We start from the raw sequence: 21170 nt of genomic DNA, 5'->3' as shown, positions 1-21170 counted from the left end.
TCCTCCCCTTCTGTCCTCCTCCCCTTCTGTCCTCCTCCCCTTCTGTCCTCCTCCCCTTCTCACTTCCAAAAGCCAGAAGTATTTTCCCTCTAGTCACTATATTGTTGTCCTTCAACCCCTCCCTCTCCATTTCTGTCTCTCTCTAGGACTTCAGGAGAATTTGAAGCTGTCCAGCTGTACTGTGCTCTGCTACATTTACTTCACACACACACACACACACACAGTATAACTGTTACAACAGAAACTAAACAGAGAGAGAAGAGACAGGCCTGAACAGAGAGAAGAGAAAGAGAGAAGGGGAAAGAGGGTGGAGGAGAGAGGAAACAGAAACCTAGAGAGAGAGGAGAGAGGGAGAGAGGGAGAGAGAGAAAGCATGATAGAACGAGTGCAGATTTGGCTAGTGGGGTTTGTGCCTCTTGTTGGTGAGAACTCATGAACACATAGGAGAAATAACAAAAACAAAAAGTGTCAATCCTCCCCCTCCCCTCCCCCTCATCCTCATCCTCTCTTTGGCTGACACATTCTCCCCTCAGACAGACGGACCGCATCGGCCCTCACAGACGGACCGCATCGGCCCTCAAGACAGGCAGGCTGCAACCCCTCTATCAGGAGGAATCAGACAGACTAACCCCTCTATCAGGAGGAATCAGACAGACTAACCCCTCCATCAGGAGGAGAGGAATAATCAGACAGACTAACCCCTCCATCAGAAGGAATCAGACAGACTAACCCCTCCATCAGAAGGAATCAGACAGACTAACCCCTCCATCAGAAGGAATCAGACAGACTAACCCTCCATCAGGAGGAATCAGACAGACTAACCCCTCTATCAGGAGGAATCAGACAGACTAACCCCTCTCTCAGAAGGAATCAGACAGACTAACCCCTCTATCAGGAATAATCAGACAGACTAGAGGTAAGGATGAAGGAGGGTCAGAGAGAGGGGTAGAGGTAAGGATGAAGGAGGGTCAGAGAGAGGGTAGAGGTAGAGATGAAGGAGGGTCAGAGAGAGGGGTAGAGGTAAGGATGAAGGAGGGTCAGAGAGAGGGGTAGAGGTAAGGATGAAGGAGGGTCAGAGAGGGGGTAGAGGTAAGGATGAAGGAGGGTCAGAGAGGGGTAGAGGTAAGGAAGAAGGAGGGTCAGAGAGAGGGTAGAGGTAAGGATGAAGGAGGGTCAGAGAGAGGGGTAGAGGTAAGGATGAAGGAGGGTCAGAGAGAGGGGTAGAGGTAAGGATGAAGGAGGGTCAGAGAGAGGGGTAGAGGTAAGGATGAAGGAGGGTCAGAGAGAGGGGGTAGAGGTAAGGATGAAGGAGGGTCAGAGAGGGGGTAGAGGTAAGGATGAAGGAGGGTCAGAGAGGGGGTAGAGGTAAGGATGAAGGAGGGTCAGAGAGGGGGTAGAGGTAAGGATGAAGGAGGGTCAGAGAGGGGGTAGAGGTAAGGATGAAGGAGGGTCAGAGAGAGGGTCAGAGGTAAGGATGAAGGAGGGTCAGAGAGAGGGTCAGAGGTAAGGATGAAGGAGGGTCAGAGAGAGGGTCAGAGGTAAGGATGAAGGAGGGTCAGAGAGAGGGTAGAGGTAAGGATGAAGGAGGGTCAGAGAGAGGGGTAGAGGTAAGGATGAAGGAGGGTCAGAGAGAGGGTAGAGGTAAGGATGAAGGAGGGTCAGAGAGAGGGGTAGAGGTAAGGATGAAGGAGGGTCAGAGAGAGGGGGTAGAGGTAAGGATGAAGGAGGGTCAGAGAGAGGGGTAGAGGTAAGGATGAAGGAGGGTCAGAGAGAGGGGTAGAGGTAAGGATGAAGGAGGGTCAGAGAGAGGGGGTAGAGGTAAGGATGAAGGAGGGTCAGAGAGAGGGTAGAGGTAAGGATGAAGGAGGGTCAGAGAGAGGGGTAGAGGTAAGGATGAAGGAGGGTCAGAGAGAGGGGTAGAGGTAAGGATGAAGGAGGGTCAGAGAGAGGGGTAGAGGTAAGGATGAAGGAGGGTCAGAGAGAGGGGTAGAGGTAAGGATGAAGGAGGGTCAGAGAGAGGGTAGAGGTAAGGATGAAGGAGGGTCAGAGAGAGGGGTAGAGGTAAGGATGAAGGAGGGTCAGAGAGAGGGTAGAGGTAAGGATGAAGGAGGGTCAGAGAGAGGGGTAGAGGTAAGGATGAAGGAGGGTCAGAGAGGGGGTAGAGGTAAGGATGAAGGAGGGTCAGAGAGAGGGGTAGAGGTAAGGATGAAGGAGGGTCAGAGAGAGGGGTAGAGGTAAGGATGAAGGAGGGTCAGAGAGAGGGTCAGAGGTAAGGATGAAGGAGGGTCAGAGAGAGGGTCAGAGGTAAGGATGAAGGAGGGTCAGAGAGAGGGGTAGAGGTAAGGATGAAGGAGGGTCAGAGAGGGGGTAGAGGTAAGGATGAAGGAGGGGCAGAGAGAGAGGAGAGGTAAGGATGAAGGAGGGGCAGAGAGAGAGAGGAGAGGTAAGGATGAAGGAGGGGCAGAGAGAGGGGTAGAGGTAAGGATGAAGGAGGGGCAGAGAGAGGGGTAGAGGTAAGGATGAAGGAGGGGCAGAGAGAGGGGTAGAGGTAAGGATGAAGGAGGGGCAGAGAGAGGGGTAGAGGTAAGGATGAAGGAGGGGCAGAGAGAGAGGTAGAGGTAAGGATGAAGGAGGGGCAGAGAGAGAGGTAGAGGTAAGGATGAAGGAGGGGCAGAGAGAGAGGAGAGGGGTAGAGGTAAGGATGAAGGAGGGGCAGAGAGAGAGGAGAGGAGAGGTAAGGATGAAGGAGGGGCAGAGAGAGAGAGAGGGGTAGAGGTAAGGATGAAGGAGGGGCAGAGAGAGAGGAGAGGGGTAGAGGTAAGGATGAAGGAGGGGCAGAGAGAGAGGAGAGGGGTAGAGGTAAGGATGAAGGAGGGGCAGAGAGAGGAGAGGGGTAGAGGTAAGGATGAAGGAGGGGCAGAGAGAGGAGAGGGGTAGAAGGAAGGATGCAGAAAGGGAGAAGAGTAGAAGTACAGATGACCTTCAAGGAGGAGAGGAGGAGGGGAACAGACAGAGGATCTCCAATGAGGAGAGGAGGAGGGGAACAGACAGAGGATCTTCAAGGAGGAGAGTAGAGGAGAGAGGGATCAATAGCCCTCATCCCTACTGCAGGTGACCAGCGTGGGAAGCCTCACACACACAGATAATAGATGTTCTATTGAGGAACCTAGACATCTCGTGCAGCATGTAGGGAATAGGGGGCTATTTGGTACTCATATAGTGCAGCATGTAGGGAATTAGGGTGCTATTTGGTACTCATCTAGTGCAGCATGTAGGGAATAGGGGGCTATTTGGAACTCATCTAGTGAGTCTGAGAAACAGATGCTGTAGATGTGGGTGTTGTAGACGAACAGGAACCTAGACATCTAGTGAGTCTGAGAAACAGATGCTGTAGATGTGGGTGCTGTAGATGAACAGGAACCTAGACATCTAGTGAGTCTGAGAAACAGATGCTGTAGATGTGGGTGCTGTTGGTACAGGAACCTAGACATCTATTGAGTCTGAGAAACAGATGCTGTAGATGTGGGTGTTGTAGACGAACAGGAACCTAGACATCTAGTGAGTCTGAGAAACAGATGCTGTAGATGTGGGTGTTGTGACGAACAGGAACCTAGACATCTATTGAGTCTGAGAAACAGATGCTGTAGATGTGGGTGCTGTAGACGAACAGGAACCTAGACATCTATTGAGTCTGAGAAACAGATGCTGTAGATGTGGGTGTTGTAGACGAACAGGAACCTAGACATCTAGTGAACCTGAGAAACAGATGCTGTAGATGTGGGTGCTGTAGACGAACAGGAACCTAGACATCTAGTGAGTCTGAGAAACAGATGCTGTAGATGTGGGTGCTGTAGACAAACAGGAACCTAGACATCTAGTGAGTCTGAGAAACAGATGCTGTAGATGTGGGTGCTATAGACAAACAGGAACCTAGACATCTAGTGAGTCTGAGAAACAGATGCTGTAGATGTGGGTGCTGTAGACGAACAGGAACCTAGACATCTAGTGAACCTGAGAAACAGATGCTGTAGATGTGGGTGTTGTAGACGAACAGGAACCTAGACATCTAGTGAACCTGAGAAACAGATGCTGTAGATGTGGGTGTTGTAGACGAACAGGAACCTAGACATCTAGTGAGTCTGAGAAACAGATGCTGTAGATGTGGGTGCTGTAGACGAACAGGAACCTAGACATCTAGTGAGTCTGAGAAACAGATGCTGTAGATGTGGGTGCTGTAGACGAACAGGAACCTAGACATCTAGTGAGTCTGAGAAACAGATGCTGTAGATGTGGGTGCTGTAGACAAACAGGAACCTAGACATCTAGTGAGTCTGAGAAACAGATGCTGTAGATGTGGGTGCTGTAGACAAACAGGAACCTAGACATCTAGTGAGTCTGAGAAACAGATGCTGTAGATGTGGGTGCTGTAGACGAACAGGAACCTAGACATCTAGTGAACCTGAGAAACAGATGCTGTAGATGTGGGTGTTGTAGACGAACAGGAACCTAGACATCTAGTGAGTCTGAGAAACAGATGCTGTAGACGAACAGGAACCTAGACATCTAGTGAGTCTGAGAAACAGATGCTGTAGATGTGGGTGCTGTAGACGAACAGGAACCTAGACATCTAGTGAGTCTGAGAAACAGATGCTGTAGATGTGGGTGCTGTAGACGAACAGGAACCTAGACATCTAGTGAACCTGAGAAACAGATGCTGTAGATGTGGGTGCTGTAGACGAACAGGAACCTAGACATCTAGTGAGTCTGAGAAACAGATGCTGTAGACGAACAGGAACCTAGACATCTAGTGAACCTGAGAAACAGATGCTGTAGATGTGGGTGCTGTAGATGAACAGGAACCTAGACATCTAGTGAGTCTGAGAAACAGATGCTGTAGATGTGGGTGTTGTAGACGAACAGGAACCTAGACATCTAGTGAACCTGAGAAACAGATGCTGTAGATGTGGGTGCTATAGACAAACAGGAACCTAGACATCTAGTGAGTCTGAGAAACAGATGCTGTAGATGTGGGTGCTGTAGACGAACAGGAACCTAGACATCTAGTGAGTCTGAGAAACAGATGCTGTAGATGTGGGTGCTGTAGACAAACAGGAACCTAGACATCTAGTGAGTCTGAGAAACAGATGCTGTAGATGTGGGTGCTGTAGACGAACAGGAACCTAGACATCTAGTGAGTCTGAGAAACAGATGCTGTAGATGTGGGTGTTGTAGACGAACAGGAACCTAGACATCTAGTGAGTCTGAGAAACAGATGCTGTAGATGTGGGTGCTGTAGACGAACAGGAACCTAGACATCTAGTGAGTCTGAGAAACAGATGCTGTAGATGTGGGTGCTGTAGACGAACAGGAACCTAGACATCTAGTGAGTCTGAGAAACAGATGCTGTAGATGTGGGTGCTGTAGACGAACAGGAACCTAGACATCTAGTGAGTCTGAGAAACAGATGCTGTAGATGTGGGTGTTGTAGACGAACAGGAACCTAGACATCTAGTGAGTCTGAGAAACAGATGCTGTAGATGTGGGTGCTGTAGACGAACAGGAACCTAGACATCTAGTGAGTCTGAGAAACAGATGCTGTAGATGTGGGTGCTGTAGACGAACAGGAACCTAGACATCTAGTGAACCTGAGAAACAGATGCTGTAGATGTGGGTGCTGTAGACGAACAGGAACCTAGACATCTAGTGAGTCTGAGAAACAGATGCTGTAGATGTGGGTGTTGTAGACGAACAGGAACCTAGACATCTAGTGAGTCTGAGAAACAGATGCTGTAGATGTGGGTGTTGTAGACGAACAGGAACCTAGACATCTAGTGAACCTGAGAAACAGATGCTGTAGATGTGGGTGCTGTAGACGAACAGGAACCTAGACATCTAGTGAACCTGAGAAACAGATGCTGTAGATGTGGGTGTTGTAGACGAACAGGAACCTAGACATCTAGTGAGTCTGAGAAACAGATGCTGTAGATGTGGGTGCTGTAGACGAACAGGAACCTAGACATCTAGTGAGTCTGAGAAACAGATGCTGTAGATGTGGGTGTTGTAGACGAACAGGAACCTAGACATCTAGTGAACCTGAGAAACAGATGCTGTAGATGTGGGTGCTGTAGACGAACAGGAACCTAGACATCTAGTGAACCTGAGAAACAGATGCTGTAGATGTGGGTGTTGTAGACGAACAGGAACCTAGACATCTAGTGAACCTGAGAAACAGATGCTGTAGATGTGGGTGTTGTAGACGAACAGGAACCTAGACATCTAGTGAGTCTGAGAAACAGATGCTGTAGATGTGGGTGCTGTAGACGAACAGGAACCTAGACATCTAGTGAGTCTGAGAAACAGATGCTGTAGATGTGGGTGCTGTAGACGAACACACACAGAGCTTCCTAAAGCTTGTCCTCAGGAACCTCCTTATTAAAACACAAGTGGATGTGGAGAAGGACATCTGGTGCACACGGCTGAATGTGAAGGGGTTTTCTTATCCTCTGACATGGGCACGAGGGGGTAGAGGATATGGGGAAATGAGGAAACAGGCCTTCCAATGACAACACACACACACTACAGAATGCACATCCTGCTACATACACACACAGGAACTTGTGACTTGGCAGTGTGTGTGTGTGTGTGTATGCGTGTGTATGCATGTATGTATGTATGTATGCATGTGTGTATGCATGTATGTATGTATGTATGTATATATATATAGGTGTGTGTAGGTGTGTGTGTGTGTGTGTGTGTGTGTGTGTGTGTGTGTGTGTGTGTATATATATGTGTGTAGGTGTGTGTGTGTGTGTGTGTGTGTGTGTGTGTGTGTGTGTGTGTGTGTGTGTGTGTGTGTGTATATATATGTGTGTAGGTGTGTGTGTGTGTTTCAGTCAGTCATCCACCTCTCCAGATCGAAATCCGTTCGGACAGAAATGGCCATTCCAACAATCAATTTACGCAATTCTGCCACGGATATTGAGCTACTGTTTAACCACAGACCTAGGATCAGCTTCTCTCCCCCAACCATTACATACTAATTTAACCACAGATCTAGGATCAGCTTCTCTCCCCCAACCGTTACATATTAATTTAACCACAGACCTAGGATCAGCTTCTCTCCCCCAACCATTACATACTAATTTAACCACAGACCTAGGATCAGCTTCTCTCCCCCAACCGTTACTTCAACCATTCCATACTAATTTAACCAAAGACCTAGGATCAGATTCTCTCCCCCAACCATTCCATACTAATTTAACCACAGATCTAGGATCAGCTTCTCTCCCCCAACCATTAAGGCATTAATGCATAATTCTCGTCCCCCTCCCTCCCCCCCATGCAGGAAAGACAATTAAACATCTCACTGCGTTTTGTAAACACAGATCCAAAATGCTTCTTATGAAAAGGTCTGTTCGGCTTCAGTTGAAGTCCTCCACTCAGAGGAGAATATCTTTGCTCTCCGTCGTCAGACCAATCAAATTCCCGCATTCAGGAAGGGCCATCCTATCAGCAGACAGCGCTCTGACTGATGTGTCCCTCCCTCTGGTGGCTACATTGTCTCTATGATCAATGTAATACATCTATCTATCTGATGGCCATGCAGAATCTTCACGAGAAGAAATCCCTAGTCTTTCATTGGACGATCGTTTACGTTGTGTGGCTGTCAGCCAAGTGGCGTTGCACTTCTGTTGTCGTCTGATGCAAATGAAGCCGCTTTGCGCACATTTATTTTGTCTGAGTTTAAACTAGAATTGGTGTCCCTGGTTACTTTATTTTTTATTTTTCAGATTTTTTTCCTTCTTTTAACTTGACTTTCAAAATAAAATAAAATGGTGAAATGGTTTCAAACACAGATGTTCAGATTGTTCAGATATCTGAAAGGTAATCTGACTCCTGCCGGGGGCGGCAGGGTAGCCTAGTGGTTGGGGCGGCAGGGTAGCCTAGTGGTTGGGGCGGCAGGGTAGCCTGGTGGTTGGGGCGGCAGGGTAGCCTGGTGGTTGGGGGCGGCAGGGTAGCCTAGTGGTTGGGGCGGCAGGGTAGCCTAGTGGTTGGGCGGCAGGGTAGCCTAGTGGTTGGGGCGGCAGGGTAGCCTAGTGGTTGGGGCGGCAGGGTAGCCTAGTGGTTGGGGGCGGCAGGGTAGCCTAGTGGTTGGGGCGGCAGGGTAGCCTGGTGGTTGGGGCGGCAGGGTAGCCTAGTGGTTGGGGCGGCAGGGTAGCCTAGTGGTTGGGGGGCGGCAGGGTAGCCTAGTGGTTGGGGCGGCAGGGTAGCCTAGTGGTTGGGGCGGCAGGGTAGCCTGAGTGGTTGGGGCGGCAGGGTAGCCTAGTGGTTGGGGCGGCAGGGTAGCCTAGTGGTTGGGGCGGCAGGGTAGCCTAGTGGTTGGGGCGGCAGGGTAGCCTAGTGGTTGGGGCGGCAGGGTAGCCTAGTGGTTGGGGGCGGCAGGGTAGCCTAGTGGTTGGGGGCGGCAGGGTAGCCTAGTGGTTAGAGCGTTGTACTAGTAACCGAAAGGTTGCAAGTTCAAATCCCGAGCTGACAAGGTACAAATCTGTCGTTCTGCCCCTGAACAGGCAGTTAACCCACTGTTCCTAGGCCGTCATTGAAAATAAGAATTTGTTCTTAACTGACTTGCCTTAAATAAAGGTACAATAAAATAAAATACTAACATAACCACAGATCTAGGATCAGCTGGCACCTCCCCAAACCAAAGGGGGATGAAACACCAAACTGACAGTACTGGTGGTGAGGATGAAGCTTGCTGGCATGACGACGCTAGAGACTGCTCTCATCTGTCTACCCCTCTCCTCCATCCCCCCCTATCCCTACTGTCATCATGTCTCCCTCTCCTCCATCCCCCCTATCCCTACTGTCATCATGTCTCTCCCTCTCTCCTCCATCCCCCCTATCCCTACTGTCATCATGTCTCTCCCTCTCCTCCATCCCCCCTATCCCTACTGTCATCATGTCTCTCTCTCCTCCATCCCCCCCTATCCCTACTGTCATCATGTCTCTCTCTCCTCCATTCCCCCTATCCCTACTGTCATCATGTCTCTCCCTCTCTCCCTCCATCCCCCTATCCCTACTGTCATCATGTCTCTCTCTCCTCCATCCCCCTATCCCTACTGTCATCATGTCTCTCTCTCCTCCATCCCCCCTATCCCTACTGTCATCATGTCTCTCCCTCTCTCCTCCATCCCCCCTATCCCTACTGTCATCATGTCTCTCTCTCCTCCATCCCCCCCTATCCCTACTATCATCATGTCTCTCCCTCCCTCCATCCCCCTATCATCATGTCTCTCTCTCCTCCATCCCCCTATCCCTACTGTCATCATGTCTCTCCTCCACCCCCTATCCCTACTGTCATCATGTCTCTCCTATCCCTACTGTCATCATGTCTCTACCCCTCTCCTCCATCCCCCTATCCCTACTGTCATCATGTCTCTCTCTCCTCCATCCCTACTGTCATCATGTCTCTCCTCCACCCTACTGTCATCATGTCTCTCTCCTCCATCCCCCATCCCTACTGTCATCATGTCTCCCTCTCCTCTCCTCCATCCCCCCCCTATCCCTACTGTCATCATGTCTCTCCCTCTCCTCTCTCCATCCCCCTATCCCTACTGTCATCATGTCTCTCTCTCCTCCATCCCCCTATCCCTACTGTCATCATGTCTCTCCCTCCTCCATCCCCCTATCCCTACTATCATCATGTCTCTCTCTCCTCCATCCCCCTATCCCAAATGTCATCATGTCTCTCTCCTCCATCCCCCTATCCCTACTGTCATCATGTCTCTCCCTCCTCCATCCCCCTATCCCTACTGTCATCATCTCTCTCCTCCATCCCCCTATCCCAAATGTCATCATGTCTCTCTCCTCCATCCCCCTATCCCTACATCATGTCTCTCTCTCCTCCATCCCCCTATCCCAAATGTCATCATGTCTCTCTCCCTCCATCCCCCTATCCCTACTATCATCATGTCTCTCCCTCCTCCATCCCCCTATCCCTACTATCATCATGTCTCTCCTCCATCCCCCTATCCCAAATGTCATCATGTCTCTCTCTCCATCCCCCTATCCCTACTGTCATCATGTCTCTCCTCTTCCATCCCCCTATCCCTACTGTCATCATGTCTCTCCTCTCCTCCATCCCCACTATCCCTATGTCATGTCTCTCCCTCCATCCCCCTATCCCTACTATCATCATGTCTCTCCTCCATCCCCCCCTATCCCTACTATCATCATGTCTCTCCTCTCCTCCATCCCCCTATCCCTACTGTCATCATGTCTCTCTCTCCCCTATCCCTACTGTCATCATGTCTCTCTCTCCTCCATCCCCCTATCCCTACTGTCATCATGTCTCTCTCTCCTCCATCCCCCCCTATCCCTACTGTCATCATGTCTCTCTCTCCTCCATCCCCCCTATCCCCACTATCATCATGTCTCTCCTCCATCCCCCCCTATCCCTACTGTCATCATGTCTCTCCCTCTCTCTCCTCCACCCCCATGTTCCTTCTCCTCTTGTTCAGAGTGCTCTCTCTCTCTCTCAGGCCTGTCTGTGTATGTTGTCCTCCCCACTTCACACACAAAGCTGATTGTGAATCCCTGGTAGCGCTACACTGTGTGTGTGCGCGTGTGTGTGTGTGTGTGTGCGTGTGCGGTGTTAAACTCAGAGCAGCTCATACTGACATCCACTCTCCCAGACAGGTATTTCCAGTCCCAGCATACCATTCGCTGTTGCTCAGCAGACACACACACACCTGAATACAGCTGCAACATAAAACACTCAAACACACTCAGCATCATTTCATCACTTAATACGAGCAGAATGAGGTAGTGTGTGTGTGTGTGTGTGTTTGTGTGTGTGTGTTGGGAAGTTCGCTGTATAGTCTAGAGGGAGAGACTCTCCACAGGTCCTGTTCACTATCGAGCAGAAAGTCTATACAGTGAAAAAGTGTTTTCTGGTTCAGTACACGGGCCACTGTTAGGTTAGGGGTTCAGTACACGGGCCACTGTTAGGTTAGGGGGTTCAGTACACGGGCCACTGTTAGGTTAGGGGTTCAGTACACGGGCCACTGTTAGGTTAGGGTTCAGTACACGGGCCACTGTTAGGTTAGGGGTTCAGTACACGGGCCACTGTTAGGTTAGGGGTTCAGTACACGGGCCACTGTTAGGTTAGGGGTTCAGTACGGGCCACTGTTAGGTTAGGGTTCCACTGTTAGGTTAGGGGTTCAGTACACGGGCCACTGTTAGGTTAGGGGTTCAGTACACGGGCCACTGTTAGGTTAGGGGTTCAGTACACGGGCCACTGTTAGGTTAGGGGTTCAGTACACGGGCCACTGTTAGGTTAGGGGTTCAGTACACGGGCCACTGTTAGGTTAGGGGTTCAGTACACGGGCCACTGTTAGGTTAGGGGTTCAGTACACGGGCCACTGTTAGGTTAGGGGTTCAGTACACGGGCCACTGTTAGGTTAGGGGTTCAGTACACGGGCCACTGTTAGGTTAGGGGTTCAGTACACGGGCCACTGTTAGGTTAGGGGTTCAGTACACGGGCCACTGTTAGGTTAGGGGTTCAGTACACGGGCCACTGTTAGGTTAGGGGTTCAGTACACGGGCCACTGTTAGGTTAGGGGTTCAGTACACGGGCCACTGTTAGGTTAGGGGTTCAGTACACTGTTAGGTTAGGGGTTCAGGCCACTGTTAGGTTAGGGGTTTAGTACACGGGCAACTGTGTGAAAGTGATTTACATTTTACATACACCCTTCACCCTTCCATATAGTCTAATATAATAATAATAATAATAATAATAATAATAAATGCCATTTAGCAGACGCTTTTATCCAAAGCGACTTACAGTCATGTGTGCATACATTCTACGTATGGGTGGTCCCGGGGATCGAACCCACTACCCTGGCGTTACAAGCGCCATGCTCTACCAACTGAGCTACAGTTACTATGGCAACTGTCAAACAATGCCCCCACCAATTTGGCTATAATTTATACTTTATTTTTATTGTTTTACCTTTATTTAAATAGGTAAGTCAGTTAAGAACAAATTCTTATTTACAATGACGGCCTACAGCAGCCAACGTTGGGCCAATTGTATATAGCCTGCCCAGGGTCTGGACACCTCTAGCAGGGAGATAGGTTGTGATACAGCCTGGAATCAAACCAGGGTCTGTAGTGACACCTCTAGCAGGGAGATAGTGTCTTCGTCACCCTACAACACGGACGGCCTACACACAGTCACCCGACGGCCTACAACACAGTCACCCGACGGCCTACACACAGTCACCCGACGGCCTACAACACAGTCACCCGACGGCCACAGTCACCCGACGGCCTACACACAGTCACCCGACGTCACCCCGCCCTACAACACAGTCACCCGACGGCCTACACACAGTCACCCGACGGCCTACACACAGTCACCCGACCCGGCCTACACACAGTCACCCGACGGCCTACACACAGTCACCCGACTGCCTACACACAGTCACCCAACGTCACCCGCCTAGACACAATAGAGAGAGGAACAAGCGGAGAGAGAGACAGACAGACAGACTAGAGTTCATCTGAGTGCATCTTGGCAGCATCATGCACAAAGCTAAATGTAGTGTGTGTGTGTGGTGTGTTACAGACTGCTTGTTCCATGTAACTACTATGTAATAAACCATCTAGCTGCAGCTCTGTGGCAGTACATAACAGTGTCTACTTAATTAGAATAGAACTAATGTGCAGTCACACACACACACACATTACCATGCCAACAGGATATAGCTGCCTGCCTAGCCCCTCCCCTCTCCCCCTTTCAGAAGCTGATCCTTAGTGCATTAAACCAGATCGAGTTCTCTGTCTCTCCTCACTGCCCCTCTCTTTCTCTGCCTGGCTATTCTCTGACACACACTGTTGTGTGCCATCACAGAAACACACACATTTCCTCTGTCTCCGGGGCACTAGAGGCTACAACAGAGCAGATTCTCTAGCTGGTCGGGTCAAGGACAGTCAACACACAAGACACTAGACAAGAACCCAGAAATGAGAGCACTGCTGAGGAAGGGAGAGAATGCTTACCTGCGGGTGAGATGCGATGTGCTCCAGGCGGTCCAGACTGCCTGGGGGAGACGTTAGATCCCAGGGCTCGTATGCTGTGCTGCTCCGTGTGGTGGCCGTGAGCTCCAAGGGGTGAGCAACCAGAGTTGTGCTGCTGTTGTTGATGATGATGTTGCTGCTGGCTGTGGTGATGGTGGTGATTAGGTCCGTTTCCCCCGTTGGCATTAATCCCGGGGCCGGTCGCACCATACTGCTGGTAGAATCCAGACCGAGAACGCGATCGAGTCCTGGGAGGCTCCATGGCCATTTGATAGGGGTGGTGATGGAAGAAAGATGAGGCGAGGGGGGAGGACGTGGGAGGGGATTGCGGAGGAGAACCGTTGGAGTTGGAAGAACGAAGCGGCAGAAATCCCCTAGTGCCGCTGGTCTGACTGTAGCTGGCTACTAGTCCTCCCCTGCCCCCCTCGGCGCCCCCGTATTCTGTTCGCTCCTGCGACTCGGCTACTGCCCCCGCAACGTCACATAAATTACCCCCTTTTGGTACAGGCTCCGGGGTGGAGGGCAGTCGGGAGAAAATACAGGGTTCCTGAGTCGTCAGTTGACCCGTGGCTGCGATTGGCATTTCCTTTTGGTGGTTTCCTCGTTTTCTTTTCTGTCGTTCTCTGTATTCCCCGGTTTCCTCGCCAGAAAATATCTTTCTTTCTAAAAATAATAAAATAAAAAATACAACTTTGGAACATACAGCTGATGACTGTTTGGAAAAAAGTAACGTTAGCAAACTAATCAGTCTAAAAACAACAACCGGGTTTAAAAGGCTTCTCGTTGAAAGCTGTTGTTTATAACTACGTCGCTTTCAAATGTCAAACTATTTTGTGACATAGCTTTGTTTACGCTTTCAGGAAACTCCCAACTCTGTCTCATGGATCACACAGAAATAATAAAAAAACTGAGCTCGTCCCTTTTCACAGAAACATTTATCCAACACTCACTTTATTTAAAAAAAAAACTATTTTTTTTTTAATTGGTAAACTACAACGGTTCAATGTTTTCTAGGAATAGACTAACTTAGTTTATTCAGCGAGCTAACGAGGTACAGTTACACTTCCGTGAAACCCGCCCAGGGCACCGTATCCTGTAACGCCATGGCTAACTAGCATGCTAACTTACAACAACACACGGTTTTTAAGCACCGATACTCGGTTACAACAAACTACCGGTAGTAACAAACTACACAGATCATTCGTGGCCCTATCTAACGTTGTGGAAAGTTGTTGTGGCGGTTAGTTTTAGTTTGAGTGAGTACGACGGTTAACTTATTCAGACAGTTAGCTAGAATAGTTAGCCAACTAATAGCATATTAGCCAACGAACCAACCCTTCCTCCCACAGAGAAAAACCAACTGAAAGTCACCCAGGTCCTCAATTCCCTTTAAAAAAAAAACGTCCCTGGTTACCAGTGATGTTAAAAAAAAACTAAATAGCGTATAAAACTTACCATGAGTAGCTCATGTCTGCTAGTTAAATTTAAAAGCTGGATTTAATCCATTTAGTTTAAGTTCCCGTCCAGTCCTCAACGGAGAGAAAGCGTTTTCCAACCGGAGAAGCCCGGTCACCGTCAGAAGGAAAGAGCTTTTTGCCTCTCGACTGAATGAAAAGTGTCGAATCTCAAATAATCAAAGAAAAAAAAAAAACAACACAAAATAGATTTAATTCGAGCTAAAAGTGGGATTTCACCTCTTCGTTCGACGTTGAGAAAACACCCGTTTGTTCCCAAGATACCAAGTTTTCTTTAGTCACTTACCTTTAAAATCCACGCTACGGTCTCTACCTGTATTCCCGAACGGCGACCAGTCGGTAACAGTTTGATCCGTGTGTTTATGGACGGTGGCTTGTATTCCCGAACGGCGACCAGTCGGTAACAGTTTGATCCGTGTGTTTATGGACGGAGGCTTGTATTCCCGAACGGCGACCAGTCGGTAACAGTTTGATCCGTGTGTTTGTGGACGGAGGCTTGTATTCCCGAACGGCGACCAGTCGGTAACAGTTTGATCCGTGTGTTTGTGGACGGAGGCTTGTATTCCCGAACGGCGACCAGTCGGTAACAGTTTGATCCTGTGTTTGTGGACGGAGGCTTGTATTCCCGAACGGCGACCAGTCGGTAACAGTTTGATCCGTGTGTTTATGGACGGAGGCTTGTATTCCCGAACGGCGACCAGTCGGTAACAGTTTGATCCGTGTGTTTGTGGACGGAGGCTTGTATTCCCGAACGGCGACCAGTCGGTAACAGTTTGATCCGTGTGTTTGTGGACGGTGGCTTGTATTCCCGAACGGCGACCAGTCGGTAACAGTTTGATCCGTGTGTTTGTGGACGGAGGCTTGTATTCCCGAACGGCGACCAGTCGGTAACAGTTTGATCCGTGTGTTTGTGGACGGAGGCTTGTATTCCCGAACGGCGACCAGTCGGTAACAGTTTGATCCGTGTGTTTGTGGACGGAGGCTTGTATTCCCGAACGGCGACCAGTCGGTAACAGTTTGATCCGTGTGTTTGTGGACGGAGGCTTGTATTCGCTCGACTTCAACGTGAAATGTGACGAACCGTCAAAAAAGCAAGAAGTCGGATTTCACCCAGACCGGACTAATCAATAGCAGAGAAGAAGAAAAAATAATTGACCGTTTTTCGCAGCTCATTCTCGCTCTTATTTTCGATATTTAAACCCCCCGAAAATCATCTGGGTACCGTGGGTCGTCAATGGATTTTCTATTGCAATTATTTTTGAGGGGGTTACAGTGAAGGGAATCGTTTCAATAAAAAAAAAATGTCCTAAAACTTTCTCAAGGCTAAATTGTGTGTTTGAGTTCGATCGTTGCTCGATTGGTTTTGCCTGGTAAAATCAAACGAAATCTTCCATGCACTAGCAAGACTATAAGGGGCATTTAAATGATTTATTTACATGTAGCCTGCTAGCTATTGCAGCTGCTTAACCGGTATTTTTTTTTATAACATGTTATGCCTGTTTATAAAAGTTGACTTTTTTGTTGTTGTTGAAAATACAGGAACTATTGGGGAAACAAACAATATTAGCGCTGTTAAGGATTTGAAAATTACAAACTACATTACCAAAAGTATGTGGACACCTGCTCGTCGAACATCTCATTCCAAAATCATGGGTATTAATATAACAACACTCTTCTGGGAAGGCTTTCCACTAGATGTTGGAACATTGCTGTGGGGACTTGCTTCCATTCAGTCACAAGAGCATTAGCGAGGTTGGGCACTGATGTTGGGCGATTAGGCCTGGCTTGCATTCGGTGTTCCAATTCATCCCAAAGGTGTTTGATGGGTTTGAGCTCAGGGCTCTGTGAAGGCCAGTAAAGTTCTTCCACACCGATCTCGACAAACCATTTCTGTATGGACCTCGCTTTGACAAATGGCATTGTCATGCTGAAACAGGAAAGGGCCTTCCCCAAACTGTTGCCACAAAGTTGGAAGCACAGAATCTTCTAGAATGCTGTAGCCTTAAGATTTCCCTTCCCTGGAACTAAGGGGCCTGAACCATGAACAACAGCCCCAGACCATTATTCCTCCTCCACCAAACTTTACAGTTGGCACTCTGCATGTAACTACTATTTCATTTAGTGGTGAAGCGTGATCCATCACTCCAGAGAACCCATTTCCACTGCTCCAGAGTCCATTGGCGGCAAGCTGTACACCACTCCAGCCGACGCTTGGCATTGCGCATGGTGATCTTAGGCTTGTGTGCTGCTCAGCCATGGAAAACCATTTCATGGCGCTCCCGATGGACAGTTCTTGTGCTGACGTTGCTTCCAGAGGCAGTTTGGAACTCGTTAGTGAGTAGCAATATACCCTATTAAAATGGGCAATATACTGTAGCAATATACCCTATTATAATGGGCAGCTTCCACCGAAGTCAGTTCCCTCCCCTTGTTCAGGCGGCGTTCGGCGGTCGGTGTCACCGGCCTTCTAGCCATCACCACCGGTCTTCTAGCCTTCGTGGATCCACTTTTGATTTTCCATTTGTTTTGTCTTGTTTTCCTTACACACCTGGTTTTCATTTCCCTCATTAAGTGTTGTGTATTTAACCCTCTGTTCCCCCCCATGTCTTTGTGTGGTATTGATTGTTGTAAGTGCTTGTGCACGTGTTGACTGGTGCGTGACGTGGTTTCGTACCCCTGTTTTGTTATTCTTTATGCCGTTGGTTTTGATATTAAACAGATCCGGCTATTACCCAGTTCTGCTCTCCTGCGTCTGAATTCCCTGCCACCAGTTACGCCCCACTTTATAGTAGCGATATACCCTATTATAATGGCCAACATACTCTACTAATATACCCTATTACAATGGACAACATACTCTAGCGATATACCCTATAATAATGGGCAACATACTCTAAGCGATATACCCTATTATAATGGGCAATATACTGGAGCGATATACCCTATTATAATGGACAACATACTCTACTAATATACCCTATTACAATGAGCAATATACTGGAGCGATATACCCTATTATAATGGGCAACATACTCTACTAATATACCCTATTACAATGGACAACATACTCTAGCGATATACCCTATAATAATGGGCAACATACTCTAGCGATATACCCTATTATAATGGGCAATATACTGGAGCGATATACCCTATTATAATGGGCAACATACTCTACTAATATACCCTATTACAATGGACAACATACTCTAGCGATATACCCTATAATAATGGGCAACATACTCTAGCGATATACCCTATTATAATGGGCAATATACTGTAGCGATATACCCTATAATAATGGGCAACATACTCTAGCGATATACCCTATTATAATGGGCAATATACTGGAGCGATATACCCTATTACAATGGACAACATACTCTACTAATATACCCTATTACAATGGACAATATACCCTATTACAATGGACAACATACTCTACTAATATACCCTATTACAATGGACAACATACTCTAGCGATATACCCTATAATAATGGGCAATATACTGGAGCGATATACCCTATTATAATGGGCAATATACTGGAGTGATATACCCTATTATATTGGGCAACATACTGTAGCGATATACCCTATTATAATGGCCAATATACTGGAGCGATATACCCTATTATAATGGGCAACATACTCTAGCGATATACCCTATTATAATGGGCAACATACTCTAGCAATATACCCTATTATAATGGGGAACATACTCTAGCGATATACCCTATTATAATGGGCAACATACTCTAGCGATATACCCTATTATAATGGACAATATACTCTACTAATATACCCTATTACAATGGACAATATACTCTACTAATATACCCTATTACAATGGACAATATACTCTACTAATATACCCTATTACAATGGACAATATACTCTACTAATATACCCTATTACAATGGACAATATACTGGAGCGGTATACGCTATTATAATGGACAATACACTCTAGAAATATATCCTATTACAATGGACAATATACTGGAGAAATATACTCTATTATAATGGGCAACATACTCTAGCGATATACCCTATAATAATGGGCAATATACTGTAGCAATATACCCTATTACAATGGGCAATACACCCTATTATAATGGGCAAAATACTGTAGCAATATACCCTATTATAATGGACAATATACTGTAGCAATATACCCTATTATAATGGGGAATACACCCTATTATAATGGGCAATATCAAAATACTGTAATATAGTGGGTAATAGAGCCTACATCAATATACTGTAGTAAGGCACAGTAATATAGTGGGTAATATAGCCTACATCAATATACTGTAGATATGTACAGTAATATAGTGGTTAATATAGCCTACATCAATATACTGTAGTATAGTGGGTAATATAGCCTACATCAATATACTGTGATTTAGTGGGTAATATAGCCTACATCAATATACTGTAGATATGTACAGTAATATAGTGGGTAATATAGCCTACATCAATATACTGTAATATAGTGTTTAATATAGCCTACATCAATATACAGTAATATAGTGGGTAATATAGCCTACATCAATATTCTGTAGATATGTACAGTAATATAGTGGGTAATATAGCCTACATCAATATACAGTAATATAGTGGGTAATATAGCCTACATCAATATACTGTAATATAGTGGGTAATATAGCCTACATCAATATACTGTAGTATAGTGGGTAATATAGCCTACATCAATATACTGTAGTATAGTGGGTAATATAGCCTCCATCAAATTACTGTAATTTAGTGGGTAATATAGCCTACATCAATATACTGTAGATATGTACAGTAATATAGTGGGTAATATTGCCTACATCAATATTCTGTAATATAGTGTTTAATATAGCCTACATCAATATACAGTAATATAGTGGGTAATATAGCCTACATCTATATACAGTAATATAGTGGGTAATATAGCCTACATCAATATACTGTAGATATGTACAGTAATATAGTGGGTAATATTGCCTACATCAATATTCTGTAATATAGTGGTTAATATAGCCTACATCAATATACTGTAATATAGTGGTTAATATAGCCTACCTCAATATACTGTAATATAGTGGGTAATATAGCCTACATCAATATACTGTAATATAGTGTTTAATATAGCCTACATCAATATACAGTAATATAGTGGGTAATATAGCCTACATCAATATACTGTAGATATGTACAGTAATATAGTGGGTAATATTGCCTACATCAATATACTGTAATATAGTGTTTAATATAGCCTACATCAATATACTGTAATATAGTGGTTAATATAGCCTACCTCAATATACTGTAATATAGTGGGTAATATAGCCTACATCAATATACTGTAATATAGTGTTTAATATAGCCTACATCAATATACAGTAATATAGTGGGTAATATAGCCTACATCAATATTCTGTAGATATGTACAGTAATATAGTGGGTAATATAGCCTACATCAATATACAGTAATATAGTGGGTAATATAGCCTACATCAATATACTGTAATATAGTGGGTAATATAGCCTACATCAATATACTGTAGTATAGTGGGTAATATAGCCTACATCAATATACTGTAGTATAGTGGGTAATATAGCCTCCATCAAATTACTGTAATTTAGTGGGTAATATAGCCTACATCAATATACTGTAGATATGTACAGTAATATAGTGGGTAATATTGCCTACATCAATATTCTGTAATATAGTGTTTAATATAGCCTACATCAATATACAGTAATATAGTGGGTAATATAGCCTACATCTATATACAGTAATATAGTGGGTAATATAGCCTACATCAATATACTGTAGATATGTACAGTAATATAGTGGGTAATATTGCCTACATCAATATTCTGTAATATAGTGGTTAATATAGCCTACATCAATATACTGTAATATAGTGGTTAATATAGCCTACCTCAATATACTGTAATATAGTGGGTAATATAGCCTACATCAATATACTGTAATATAGTGTTTAATATAGCCTACATCAATATACTGTAATATAGTGGTTAATATAGCCTACCTCAATATACTGTAATATAGTGGGTAATATAGCCTACATCAATATACTGTAATATAGTGTTTAATATAGCCTACATCAATATACAGTAATATAGTGGGTAATATAGCCTACATCAATATTCTGTAGATATGTACAGTAATATAGTGGGTAATATAGCCTACATCAATATACAGTAATATAGTGGGTAATATAGCCTACATCAATATACTGTAATATAGTGGGTAATATAGCCTACATCAATATACTGTAGTATAGTGGGTAATATAGCCTACATCAATATACTGTAGTATAGTGGGTAATATAGCCTCCATCAAATTACTGTAATTTAGTGGGTAATATAGCCTACATCAATATACTGTAGATATGTACAGTAATATAGTGGGTAATATTGCCTACATCAATATTCTGTAATATAGTGTTTAATATAGCCTACATCAATATACAGTAATATAGTGGGTAATATAGCCTACATCTATATACAGTAATATAGTGGGTAATATAGCCTACATCAATATACTGTAGATATGTACAGTAATATAGTGGGTAATATTGCCTACATCAATAT

The 21170-nt window shown here is 45.9% G+C and overlaps 3 long non-coding RNA genes across 12 annotated transcripts; all 3 read left to right on the top strand.

Annotated features, from left to right (window-relative positions):
- Positions 1–719: 719 nt before the first annotated feature.
- Positions 720–2345, top strand: LOC127919615 (uncharacterized). 5 transcript variants are annotated; one of them, XR_008103495.1, is made up of 5 exons: positions 720–979; positions 1150–1261; positions 1713–1782; positions 1853–1992; positions 2200–2345. It is a non-coding gene; the product is annotated as an uncharacterized LOC127919615 (long non-coding RNA). The 5 variants fall into 5 exon arrangements; XR_008103493.1 differs by having other exon boundaries at positions 2165–2263; XR_008103497.1 differs by having other exon boundaries at positions 720–951; positions 1157–1261; positions 2165–2257.
- Positions 2346–2376: 31 nt separating this feature from the next.
- LOC127919614 (uncharacterized) lies at positions 2377–3349 on the top strand. Of its 2 annotated transcripts, none has more exons than XR_008103492.1 (3): positions 2377–2647; positions 2805–2859; positions 2900–3349. It is a non-coding gene; the product is annotated as an uncharacterized LOC127919614 (long non-coding RNA). The 2 variants fall into 2 exon arrangements; XR_008103491.1 differs by having other exon boundaries at positions 2377–2695; positions 2776–2859.
- Positions 3350–11053: 7704 nt separating this feature from the next.
- On the top strand, positions 11054–12091 carry LOC127919613 (uncharacterized). 5 transcript variants are annotated; one of them, XR_008103490.1, is made up of 3 exons: positions 11054–11165; positions 11214–11368; positions 11696–12091. It is a non-coding gene; the product is annotated as an uncharacterized LOC127919613 (long non-coding RNA). The 5 variants fall into 5 exon arrangements; XR_008103489.1 differs by having other exon boundaries at positions 11214–11399; XR_008103488.1 differs by having other exon boundaries at positions 11214–11430.
- Positions 12092–21170: the final 9079 nt, after the last annotated feature.

The sequence above is a fragment of the Oncorhynchus keta genome, unplaced genomic scaffold (genome assembly GCF_023373465.1).
Source record: "Oncorhynchus keta strain PuntledgeMale-10-30-2019 unplaced genomic scaffold, Oket_V2 Un_contig_17250_pilon_pilon, whole genome shotgun sequence".
Taxonomy (NCBI): domain Eukaryota; kingdom Metazoa; phylum Chordata; class Actinopteri; order Salmoniformes; family Salmonidae; genus Oncorhynchus; species Oncorhynchus keta.
Note: the sequence above shows the minus strand (reverse complement) of the source record. Positions and strands in the feature narration are given on the sequence as shown.